The following is a 12,113-nucleotide window of genomic DNA, read 5'->3' as shown; positions in this document are numbered from 1 at the left end:
GACAGTTGCTCTTCAGCATGAGGCTGAATGTCATGACCTAACAACTGCTTACATAAAGGAAAGGCACCGCTGGGATTTGAACCCAGGACTTCCTGTTTACTAGACAGGCGCTATGACCAGCTAAGCCACGGCGCCGCGCCATGGCTTTTTACTGTGCATTGGTGTCATTAGTGAGGAGCGATGAATTTTGTTGTTTTCAAAGAAAAAACGACTCTGGTGGTACTCGAACCCACAACCTTTGAATGGCCACACACCTGCGTCTAGAAGTCCAATGCGATATCCATTGCTCCACAGAGCCCAGTATGTGTTAAAGTTTTGACAGTTGCTCTTCAGCATGAGGCTGAATGTCATGACCTAACAACTGCTTACATAATAGAAAGGCACCGCTGGAATTTGAACCCAGGACTTCCTGTTTACTAGACAGGCGCTATGACCAGCTAAGCCACGGCGCCACGCCATGGCTTTTTACTGTGGATTGGTGTCATTAGTGAGGAGCGATGAATTTTGTTGTTTTCAAAGCAAAAACGACTCTGGTGGGACTCAAACCCACAACCTTTGAATGGCCACACACCTGCGTCTAGAAGTCCAATGCGCTATCCATTGCGCCACAGAGCCCAGTATGTGTTAAAGTTTTGACAGTTGCTCTTCAGCATGAGGCTGAATGTCATGACCTAACAACTGCTTACATAATAGAAAGGCACCGCTGGGATTTGAACCCAGGACTTCCTGTTTACTAGACAGGCGCTATGACCAGCTAAGCCACGGCGCCACGCCATGGCTTTTTACTGTGGATTGGTGTCATTAGTGAGGAGCGATGAATTTTGTTGTTTTCAAAGAAAAAACGACTCTGGTGGGACTCGAACCCACAACCTTTGAATGGCCACACACCTGCGTCTAGAAGTCCAATGCGCTATCCATTGCACCACAGAGCCCAGTATGTGTTAAAGTTTTGACAGTTGCTCTTCAGCATGAGGCTGAATGTCATGACCTAACAACTGCTTACATAATAGAAAGGCACCGCTGGGATTTGAACCCAGGACTTCCTGTTTACTAGACAGGCGCTATGACCAGCTAAGCCACGGCGCCACGACATGGCTTTTTACTGTGGATTGGTGTCATTAGTGAGGAGCGATGAATTTTGTTGTTTTCAAAGAAAAAACGACTCTGGGGGGACTCGAACCCACAACCTTTGAATGGCCACACACCTGCGTCTAGAAGTCCAATGCGCTATCCATTGCGCCACAGAGCCCAGTATGTGTTAAAGTTTTGACAGTTGCTCTTCAGCATGAGGCTGAATGTCATGACCTAACAACTGCTTACATAATAGAAAGGCACCGCTGGGATTTGAACCCAGGACTTCCTTCCTCGAACCCACAACCTTTGAATGGACACACACCTGCGTCTAGAAGTCCAATGCGCTATCCATTGCTCCACAGAGCCCAGTATGTGTTAAAGTTTTGACAGTTGCTCTTCAGCATGAGGCTGAATGTCATGACCTAACAACTGCTTACATAATAGAAAGGCACCGCTGGGATTTGAACCCAGGACTTCCTGTTTACTAGACAGGCGCTATGACCAGCTAAGCCACGGCGCCACGCCATGGCTTTTTACTGTGGATTGGTGTCATTAGTGAGGAGCGATGAATTTTGTTGTTTTCAAAGAAAAAACGACTTTGGTGGTACTCGAACCCACAACCTTTGAATGGCCACACACCTGCGTCTAGAAGTCCAATGCGCTATCCATTGCACCACAGAGCCCAGTATGTGTTAAAGTTTTGACAGTTGCTCTTCAGCATGAGGCTGAATGTCATGACCTAACAACTGCTTACATAATAGAAAGGCACCGCTGGGATTTGAACCCAGGACTTCCTGTTTACTAGACAGGCGCTATGACCAGCTAAGCCACGGCGCCGCGCCATGGGACTCGAACCCACAACCTTTGAATGGCCACACACCTGCGTCTAGAAGTCCAATGCGCTATCCATTGCGCCACAGAGCCCAGTATGTGTTAAAGTTTTGACAGTTGCTCTTCAGCAGGAGGCTAAATGTCATGACCTAACAACTGCTTACATAAAGGAAAGGCACCGCTGGGATTTGAACCCAGGACTTCCTGTTTACTAGACAGGCGCTATGACCAGCTAAGCCACGGTGCCACGCCATGGCTTTTTACTGTGCATTGGTGTCATTAGTGAGGAGCGATGAATTTTGTTGTTTTCAAAGAAAAAAATGACTCGGGTGGGACTCGAACCCACAACCTTTGAATGGCCACACACCTGCGTCTAGAAGTCCAATGCGCTATCCATTGCGCCACAAAGCCCAGTTTGTGTTAAAGTTTTGACAGTTGCTCTTCAGCATGAGGCTGAATGTCATGACCTAACAACTGCTTACATAAAGGAAAGGCACCGCTGGGATTTGAACCCAGGACTTCCTGTTTACTAGACAGGCGCTATGACCAGCTAAGCCACGGCGCCGCGCCATGGCTTTTTACTGTGCATTGGTGTCAATAGTGAGGAGCGATGAATTTTGTTGTTTTCAAAGAAAAAACAACTCTGGTGGTACTCGAACCCACAACCTTTGAATGGCCACACACCTGCGTCTAGAAGTCCAATGCGCTATCCATTGCGCCACAGAGCCCAGTATGTGTTAAAGTTTTGACAGTTGCTCTTCAGCAGGAGGCTAAATGTCATGACCTAACAACTGCTTACATAAAGGAAAGGCACCGCTGGGATTTGAACCCAGGACTTCCTGTTTACTAGACAGGCGCTATGACCAGCTAAGCCACGGCGCCGCGCCATGGCTTTTTACTGTGCATTGGTGTCATTAGTGAGGAGCGATGAATTTTGTTGTTTTCAAAGAAAAAACGACTCTGGTGGTACTCGAACCCACAACCTTTGAATGGCCACACACCTGCGTCTAGAAGTCCAATGCGCTATCCATTGCGCCACAGAGCCCAGTATGTTTTAAAGTTTTGACAGTTGCTCTTCAGCATGAGGCTGAATGTCATGACCTAACAACTGCTTACATAATAGAAAGGCACTGCTGGGATTTGAACCCAGGACTTCCTGTTTACTAGACAGGCGCTATGACCAGCTAAGCCACGGCGCCACGCCATGGCTTTTTACTGTGGATTGGTGTCATTAGTGAGGAGCGATGAATTTTGTTGTTTTCAAAGAAAAAACGACTCTGGTGGTACTCGAACCCACAACCTTTGAATGGCCACACACCTGCGTCTAGAAGTCCAATGCGCTATCCATTGCGCCACAGAGCCCAGTATGTGTTAAAGTTTTGACAGTTGCTCTTCAGCATGAGGCTGAATGTCATGACCTAACAACTGCTTACATAATAGAAAGGCACCGCTGGGATTTGAACCCAGGACTTCCTGTTTACTAGACAGGCGCTATGACCAGCTAAGCCCAGCGCCGCGCCATGGGACTCGAACCCACAACCTTTGAATGGCCACACACCTGCGTCTAGAAGTCCAATGCGCTATCCATTGCGCCACAGAGCCCAGTATGTGTTAAAGTTTTGACAGTTGCTCTTCAGCAGGAGGCTAAATGTCATGACCTAACAACTGCTTACATAAAGGAAAGGCACCGCTGGGATTTGAACCCAGGACTTCCTGTTTACTAGACAGGCGCTATGACCAGCTAAGCCACGGCGCCGCGCCATGGCTTTTTACTGTGCATTGGTGTCATTAGTGAGGAGCGATGAATTTTGTTGTTTTCAAAGAAAAAATGACTCGGGTGTGACTCGAACCCACAACCTTTGAATGGCCACACACCTGCGTCTAGAAGTCCAATGCGCTATCTATTGCGCCACAAAGCCCAGTTTGTGTTAAAGTTTTGACAGTTGCTCTTCAGCATGAGGCTGAATGTCATGACCTAACAACTGCTTACATAAAGGAAAGGCACCGCTGGGATTTGAACCCAGGACTTCCTGTTTACTAGACAGGCGCTATGACCAGCTAAGCCACGGCGCCGCGCCATGGCTTTTTACTGTGCATTGGTGTCATTAGTGAGGAGCGATGAATTTTGTTGTTTTCAAAGAAAAAACGACTCTGGTGGTACTCGAACCCACAACCTTTGAATGGCCACACACCTGCGTCTAGAAGTCCAATGCGCTATCCATTGCTCCACAGAGCCCAGTATGTGTTAAAGTTTTGACAGTTGCTCTTCAGCATGAGGCTGAATGTCATGACCTAACAACTGCTTACATAATAGAAAGGCACCGCTGGAATTTGAACCCAGGACTTCCTGTTTACTAGACAGGCGCTATGACCAGCTAAGCCACGGCGCCACGCCATGGCTTTTTACTGTGGATTGGTGTCATTAGTGAGGAGCGATGAATTTTGTTGTTTTCAAAGCAAAAACGACTCTGGTGGGACTCAAACCCACAACCTTTGAATGGCCACACACCTGCGTCTAGAAGTCCAATGCGCTATCCATTGCGCCACAGAGCCCAGTATGTGTTAAAGTTTTGACAGTTGCTCTTCAGCATGAGGCTGAATGTCATGACCTAACAACTGCTTACATAATAGAAAGGCACCGCTGGGATTTGAACCCAGGACTTCCTGTTTACTAGACAGGCGCTATGACCAGCTAAGCCACGGCGCCACGCCATGGCTTTTTACTGTGGATTGGTGTCATTAGTGAGGAGCGATGAATTTTGTTGTTTTCAAAGAAAAAACGACTCTGGTGGGACTCGAACCCACAACCTTTGAATGGCCACACACCTGCGTCTAGAAGTCCAATGTGCTATCCATTGCGCCACAGAGCCCAGTATGTGTTAAAGTTTTGACAGTTGCTCTTCAGCATGAGGCTGAATGTCATGACCTAACAACTGCTTACATAATAGAAAGGCACCGCTGGGATTTGAACCCAGGACTTCCTGTTTACTAGACAGGCGCTATGACCAGCTAAGCCACGGAGCCTCGCCATGGCTTTTTACTGTGGATTGGTGTCATTAGTGAGGAGCGATGAATTTTGTTGTTTTCAAAGAAAAAATGACTCTGGTGGGACTCGAACCCACAACCTTTGAATGGCCACACACCTGCGTCTAGAAGTCCAATGCGCTATCCATTGCGCCACAGAGCCCAGTATGTGTTAAAGTTTTGACAGTTGCTCTTCAGCAGGAGGCTAAATGTCATGACCTAAAAACTGCTTACATAAAGGAAAGGCACCGCTGGGATTTGAACCCAGGACTTCCTGTTTACTAGACAGGCGCTATGACCAGCTAAGCCACGGCGCCGCGCCATGGCTTTTTACTGTGCATTGGTGTCATTAGTGAGGAGCGATGAATTTTGTTGTTTTCAAAGAAAAAACGACTCTGGTGGTACTCGAACCCACAACCTTTGAATGGCCACACACCTGCGTCTAGAAGTCCAATGCGCTATCCATTGCTCCACAGAGCCCAGTATGTGTTAAAGTTTTGACAGTTGCTCTTCAGCATGAGGCTGAATGTCATGACCTAACAACTGCTTACATAATAGAAAGGCACCGCTGGAATTTGAACCCAGGACTTCCTGTTTACTAGACAGGCGCTATGACCAGCTAAGCCACGGCGCCACGCCATGGCTTTTTACTGTGGATTGGTGTCATTAGTGAGGAGCAATGAATTTTGTTGTTTTCAAAGCAAAAACGACTCTGGTGGGACTCGAACCCACAACCTTTGAATGGCCACACACCTGCGTCTAGAAGTCCAATGCGCTATCCATTGCGCCACAGAGCCCAGTATGTGTTAAAGTTTTGACAGTTGCTCTTCAGCATGAGGCTGAATGTCATGACCTAACAACTGCTTACATAATAGAAAGGCACTGCTGGGATTTGAACCCAGGACTTCCTTCCTCGAACCCACAACCTTTGAATGGACACACACCTGCGTCTAGAAGTCCAATGCGCTATCCATTGCTCCACAGAGCCCAGTATGTGTTAAAGTTTTGACAGTTGCTCTTCAGCATGAGGCTGAATGTCATGACCTAACAACTGCTTACATAATAGAAAGGCACCGCTGGGATTTGAACCCAGGACTTCCTGTTTACTAGACAGGCGCTATGACCAGCTAAGCCACGGCGCCACGCCATGGCTTTTTACTGTGGATTGGTGTCATTAGTGAGGAGCGATGAATTTTGTTGTTTTCAAAGAAAAAACGACTTTGGTGGTACTCGAACCCACAACCTTTGAATGGCCACACACCTGCGTCTAGAAGTCCAATGCGCTATCCATTGCGCCACAGAGCCCAGTATGTGTTAAAGTTTTGACAGTTGCTCTTCAGCATGAGGCTGAATGTCATGACCTAACAACTGCTTACATAATAGAAAGGCACCGCTGGGATTTGAACCCAGGACTTCCTGTTTACTAGACAGGCGCTATGACCAGCTAAGCCACGGCGCCGCACCATGGGACTCGAACCCACAACCTTTGAATGGCCACACACCTGCGTCTAGAAGTCCAATGCGCTATCCATTGCGCCACAGAGCCCAGTATGTGTTAAAGTTTTGACAGTTGCTCTTCAGCAGGAGGCTAAATGTCATGACCTAACAACTGCTTACATAAAGGAAAGGCACCGCTGGGATTTGAACCCAGGACTTCCTGTTTACTAGACAGGCGCTATGACCAGCTAAGCCACGGCGCCACGCCATGGCTTTTTACTGTGCATTGGTGTCATTAGTGAGGAGCGATGAATTTTGTTGTTTTCAAAGAAAAAAATGACTCGGGTGGGACTCGAACCCACAACCTTTGAATGGCCACACACCTGCGTCTAGAAGTCCAATGCGCTATCCATTGCGCCACAAAGCCCAGTTTGTGTTAAAGTTTTGACAGTTGCTCTTCAGCATGAGGCTGAATGTCATGACCTAACAACTGCTTACATAAAGGAAAGGCACCGCTGGGATTTGAACCCAGGACTTCCTGTTTACTAGACAGGCGCTATGACCAGCTAAGCCACGGCGCCGCGCCATGGCTTTTTACTGTGCATTGGTGTCAATAGTGAGGAGCGATGAATTTTGTTGTTTTCAAAGAAAAAACAACTCTGGTGGTACTCGAACCCACAACCTTTGAATGGCCACACACCTGCGTCTAGAAGTCCAATGCGCTATCCATTGCGCCACAGAGCCCAGTATGTGTTAAAGTTTTGACAGTTGCTCTTCAGCAGGAGGCTAAATGTCATGACCTAACAACTGCTTACATAAAGGAAAGGCACCGCTGGGATTTGAACCCAGGACTTCCTGTTTACTAGACAGGCGCTATGACCAGCTAAGCCACGGCGCCGCGCCATGGCTTTTTACTGTGCATTGGTGTCATTAGTGAGGAGCGATGAATTTTGTTGTTTTCAAAGAAAAAACGACTCTGGTGGTACTCGAACCCACAACCTTTGAATGGCCACACACCTGCGTCTAGAAGTCCAATGCGCTATCCATTGCGCCACAGAGCCCAGTATGTGTTAAAGTTTTGACAGTTGCTCTTCAGCATGAGGCTGAATGTCATGACCTAACAACTGCTTACATAATAGAAAGGCACCGCTGGGATTTGAACCCAGGACTTCCTGTTTACTAGACAGGCGCTATGACCAGCTAAGCCCAGCGCCGCGCCATGGGACTCGAACCCACAACCTTTGAATGGCCACACACCTGCGTCTAGAAGTCCAATGCGCTATCCATTGCGCCACAGAGCCCAGTATGTGTTAAAGTTTTGACAGTTGCTCTTCAGCAGGAGGCTAAATGTCATGACCTAACAACTGCTTACATAAAGGAAAGGCACCGCTGGGATTTGAACCCAGGACTTCCTGTTTACTAGACAGGTGCTATGACCAGCTAAGCCACGGCGCCGCGCCATGGCTTTTTACTGTGCATTGGTGTCATTAGTGAGGAGCGATGAATTTTGTTGTTTTCAAAGAAAAAATGACTCGGGTGGGACTCGAACCCACAACCTTTGAATGGCCACACACCTGCGTCTAGAAGTCCAATGCGCTATCCATTGCGCCACAAAGCCCAGTTTGTGTTAAAGTTTTGACAGTTGCTCTTCAGCATGAGGCTGAATGTCATGACCTAACAACTGCTTACATAAAGGAAAGGCACCGCTGGGATTTGAACCCAGGACTTCCTGTTTACTAGACAGGCGCTATGACCAGCTAAGCCACGGCGCCGCGCCATGGCTTTTTACTGTGCATTGGTGTCATTAGTGAGGAGCGATGAATTTTGTTGTTTTCAAAGAAAAAACGACTCTGGTGGTACTCGAACCCACAACCTTTGAATGGCCACACACCTGCGTCTAGAAGTCCAATGCGCTATCCATTGCTCCACAGAGCCCAGTATGTGTTAAAGTTTTGACAGTTGCTCTTCAGCATGAGGCTGAATGTCATGACCTAACAACTGCTTACATAATAGAAAGGCACCGCTGGAATTTGAACCCAGGACTTCCTGTTTACTAGACAGGCGCTATGACCAGCTAAGCCACGGCGCCACGCCATGGCTTTTTACTGTGGATTGGTGTCATTAGTGAGGAGCGATGAATTTTGTTGTTTTCAAAGCAAAAACGACTCTGGTGGGACTCAAACCCACAACCTTTGAATGGCCACACACCTGCGTCTAGAAGTCCAATGCGCTATCCATTGCGCCACAGAGCCCAGTATGTGTTAAAGTTTTGACAGTTGCTCTTCAGCATGAGGCTGAATGTCATGACCTAACAACTGCTTACATAATAGAAAGGCACCGCTGGGATTTGAACCCAGGACTTCCTGTTTACTAGACAGGCGCTATGACCAGCTAAGCCACGGCGCCACGCCATGGCTTTTTACTGTGGATTGGTGTCATTAGTGAGGAGCGATGAATTTTGTTGTTTTCAAAGAAAAAACGACTCTGGTGGGACTCGAACCCACAACCTTTGAATGGCCACACACCTGCGTCTAGAAGTCCAATGCGCTATCCATTGCACCACAGAGCCCAGTATGTGTTAAAGTTTTGACAGTTGCTCTTCAGCATGAGGCTGAATGTCATGACCTAACAACTGCTTACATAATAGAAAGGCACCGCTGGGATTTGAACCCAGGACTTCCTGTTTACTAGACAGGCGCTATGACCAGCTAAGCCACGGCGCCGCGCCATGGCTTTTTACTGTGCATTGGTGTCATTAGTGAGGAGCGATGAATTTTGTTGTTTTCAAAGAAAAAATGACTCTGGTGGTACTCGAACCCACAACCTTTGAATGGCCACACACCTGCGTCTAGAAGTCCAATGCGCTATCCATTGCTCCACAGAGCCCAGTATGTGTTAAGGTTTTGACAGTTGCTCTTCAGCATGAGGCTGAATGTCATGACCTAACAACTGCTTACATAATAGAAAGGCACCGCTGGGATTTGAACCCAGGACTTCCTTCCTCGAACCAACAACCTTTGAATGGACACACACCTGCGTCTAGAAGTCCAATGCGCTATCCATTGCTCCACAGAGCCCAGTATGTGTTAAAGTTTTGACAGTTGCTCTTCAGCATGAGGCTGAATGTCATGACCTAACAACTGCTTACATAATAGAAAGGCACCGCTGGGATTTGAACCCAGGACTTCCTGTTTACTAGACAGGCGCTATGACCAGCTAAGCCACGGCGCCACGCCATGGCTGTTTACTGTGGATTGGTGTCATTAGTGAGGAGCGATGAATTTTGTTGTTTTCAAAGAAAAAACGACTCTGGTGGTACTCGAACCCACAACCTTTGAATGGCCACACACCTGCGTCTAGAAGTCCAATGCGCTATCCATTGCGCCACAGAGCCCAGTATGTGTTAAAGTTTTGACAGTTGCTCTTCAGCATGAGGCTGAATGTCATGACCTAACAACTGCTTACATAATAGAAAGGCACCGCTGGGATTTGAAACCAGGACTTCCTGTTTACTAGACAGGCGCTATGACCAGCTAAGCCACGGCGCCGCGCCATGGCTTTTTACTGTGCATTGGTGTCATTAGTGAGGAGCGATGAATTTTGTTGTTTTCAAAGAAAAAATGACTCGGGTGGGACTCGAACCCACAACCTTTGAATGGCCACACACCTGCGTCTAGAAGTCCAATGCGCTATCCATTGCGCCACAAAGCCCAGTTTGTGTTAAAGTTTTGACAGTTGCTCTTCAGCATGAGGCTGAATGTCATGACCTAACAACTGCTTACATAAAGGAAAGGCACCGCTGGGATTTGAACCCAGGACTTCCTGTTTACTAGACAGGCGCTATGACCAGCTAAGCCACGGCGCCGCGCCATGGCTTTTTACTGTGCATTGGTGTCATTAGTGAGGAGCGATGAATTTTGTTGTTTTCAAAGAAAAAACGACTCTGGTGGTACTCGAACCCACAACCTTTGAATGGCCACACACCTGCGTCTAGAAGTCCAATGCGCTATCCATTGCTCCACAGAGCCCAGTATGTGTTAAAGTTTTGACAGTTGCTCTTCAGCATGAGGCTGAATGTCATGACCTAACAACTGCTTACATAATAGAAAGGCACCGCTGGAATTTGAACCCAGGACTTCCTGTTTACTAGACAGGCGCTATGACCAGCTAAGCCACGGCGCCACGCCATGGCTTTTTACTGTGGATTGGTGTCATTAGTGAGGAGCGATGAATTTTGTTGTTTTCAAAGCAAAAACGACTCTGGTGGGACTCAAACCCACAACCTTTGAATGGCCACACACCTGCGTCTAGAAGTCCAATGCGCTATCCATTGCGCCACAGAGCCCAGTATGTGTTAAAGTTTTGACAGTTGCTCTTCAGCATGAGGCTGAATGTCATGACCTAACAACTGCTTACATAATAGAAAGGCACCGCTGGGATTTGAACCCAGGACTTCCTGTTTACTAGACAGGCGCTATGACCAGCTAAGCCACGGCGCCACGCCATGGCTTTTTACTGTGGATTGGTGTCATTAGTGAGGAGCGATGAATTTTGTTGTTTTCAAAGAAAAAACGACTCTGGTGGGACTCGAACCCACAACCTTTGAATGGCCACACACCTGCGTCTAGAAGTCCAATGCGCTATCCATTGCACCACAGAGCCCAGTATGTGTTAAAGTTTTGACAGTTGCTCTTCAGCATGAGGCTGAATGTCATGACCTAACAACTGCTTACATAATAGAAAGGCACCGCTGGGATTTGAACCCAGGACTTCCTGTTTACTAGACAGGCGCTATGACCAGCTAAGCCACGGCGCCACGACATGGCTTTTTACTGTGGATTGGTGTCATTAGTGAGGAGCGATGAATTTTGTTGTTTTCAAAGAAAAAACGACTCTGGGGGGACTCGAACCCACAACCTTTGAATGGCCACACACCTGCGTCTAGAAGTCCAATGCGCTATCCATTGCGCCACAGAGCCCAGTATGTGTTAAAGTTTTGACAGTTGCTCTTCAGCATGAGGCTGAATGTCATGACCTAACAACTGCTTACATAATAGAAAGGCACCGCTGGGATTTGAACCCAGGACTTCCTGTTTACTAGACAGGCGCTATGACCAGCTAAGCCACGGCGCCACGCCATGGCTGTTTACTGTGGATTGGTGTCATTAGTGAGGAGCGATGAATTTTGTTGTTTTCAAAGAAAAAACGACTCTGGTGGGACTCGAACCCACAACCTTTGAATGGCCACACACCTGCGTCTAGAAGTCCAATGCGCTATCCATTGCGCCACAGAGCCCAGTATGTGTTAAAGTTTTGACAGTTGCTCTTCAGCATGAGGCTGAATGTCATGACCTAACAACTGCTTACATAATAGAAAGGCACCGCTGGGATTTGAACCCAGGACTTCCTGTTTACTAGACAGGCGCTATGACCAGCTAAGCCATGGCGCCGCGCCATGGGACTCGAACCCACAACCTTTGAATGGCCACACACCTGCGTCTAGAAGTCTAATGCGCTATCCATTGCGCCACAGAGCCCAGTATGTGTTAAAGTTTTGACAGTTGCTCTTCAGCAGGAGGCTGAATGTCATGACCTAACAACTGCTTACATAATAGAAAGGCACCGCTGGGATTTGAACCCAGGACTTCCTGTTTACTAGACAGGCGCTATGACCAGCTAAGCCATGGCGCCACGCCATGCTTTTTACTGTGGATTGGTGTCATTAGTGAGGAGCGATGAATTTTGTT

The 12,113-nt window shown here is 47.7% G+C and overlaps 4 non-coding genes across 4 annotated transcripts; all 4 read right to left on the bottom strand.

Annotated features, from left to right (window-relative positions):
* Nucleotides 1-2,078: 2,078 nt before the first annotated feature.
* On the bottom strand, nucleotides 2,079-2,152 carry trnat-agu (transfer RNA threonine (anticodon AGU)). The gene has a single exon. It is a non-coding gene; the product is annotated as a tRNA-Thr (tRNA).
* Nucleotides 2,153-5,002: 2,850 nt separating this feature from the next.
* Nucleotides 5,003-5,092, bottom strand: trnar-ucu (transfer RNA arginine (anticodon UCU)). The gene is given in 2 exon segments: nucleotides 5,003-5,038; nucleotides 5,056-5,092. It is a non-coding gene; the product is annotated as a tRNA-Arg (tRNA).
* A 544-nt stretch (nucleotides 5,093-5,636) lies between these two features.
* On the bottom strand, nucleotides 5,637-5,726 carry trnar-ucu (transfer RNA arginine (anticodon UCU)). The gene is given in 2 exon segments: nucleotides 5,637-5,672; nucleotides 5,690-5,726. It is a non-coding gene; the product is annotated as a tRNA-Arg (tRNA).
* A 5,846-nt stretch (nucleotides 5,727-11,572) lies between these two features.
* Nucleotides 11,573-11,662, bottom strand: trnar-ucu (transfer RNA arginine (anticodon UCU)). Its single transcript is given in 2 exon segments — nucleotides 11,573-11,608; nucleotides 11,626-11,662. It is a non-coding gene; the product is annotated as a tRNA-Arg (tRNA).
* Nucleotides 11,663-12,113: the final 451 nt, after the last annotated feature.

The sequence above is a fragment of the Brachyhypopomus gauderio genome, unplaced genomic scaffold (genome assembly GCF_052324685.1).
Source record: "Brachyhypopomus gauderio isolate BG-103 unplaced genomic scaffold, BGAUD_0.2 sc98, whole genome shotgun sequence".
NCBI classification, from domain to species: Eukaryota; Metazoa; Chordata; class Actinopteri; order Gymnotiformes; family Hypopomidae; genus Brachyhypopomus; species Brachyhypopomus gauderio.
Note: the sequence above shows the minus strand (reverse complement) of the source record. Positions and strands in the feature narration are given on the sequence as shown.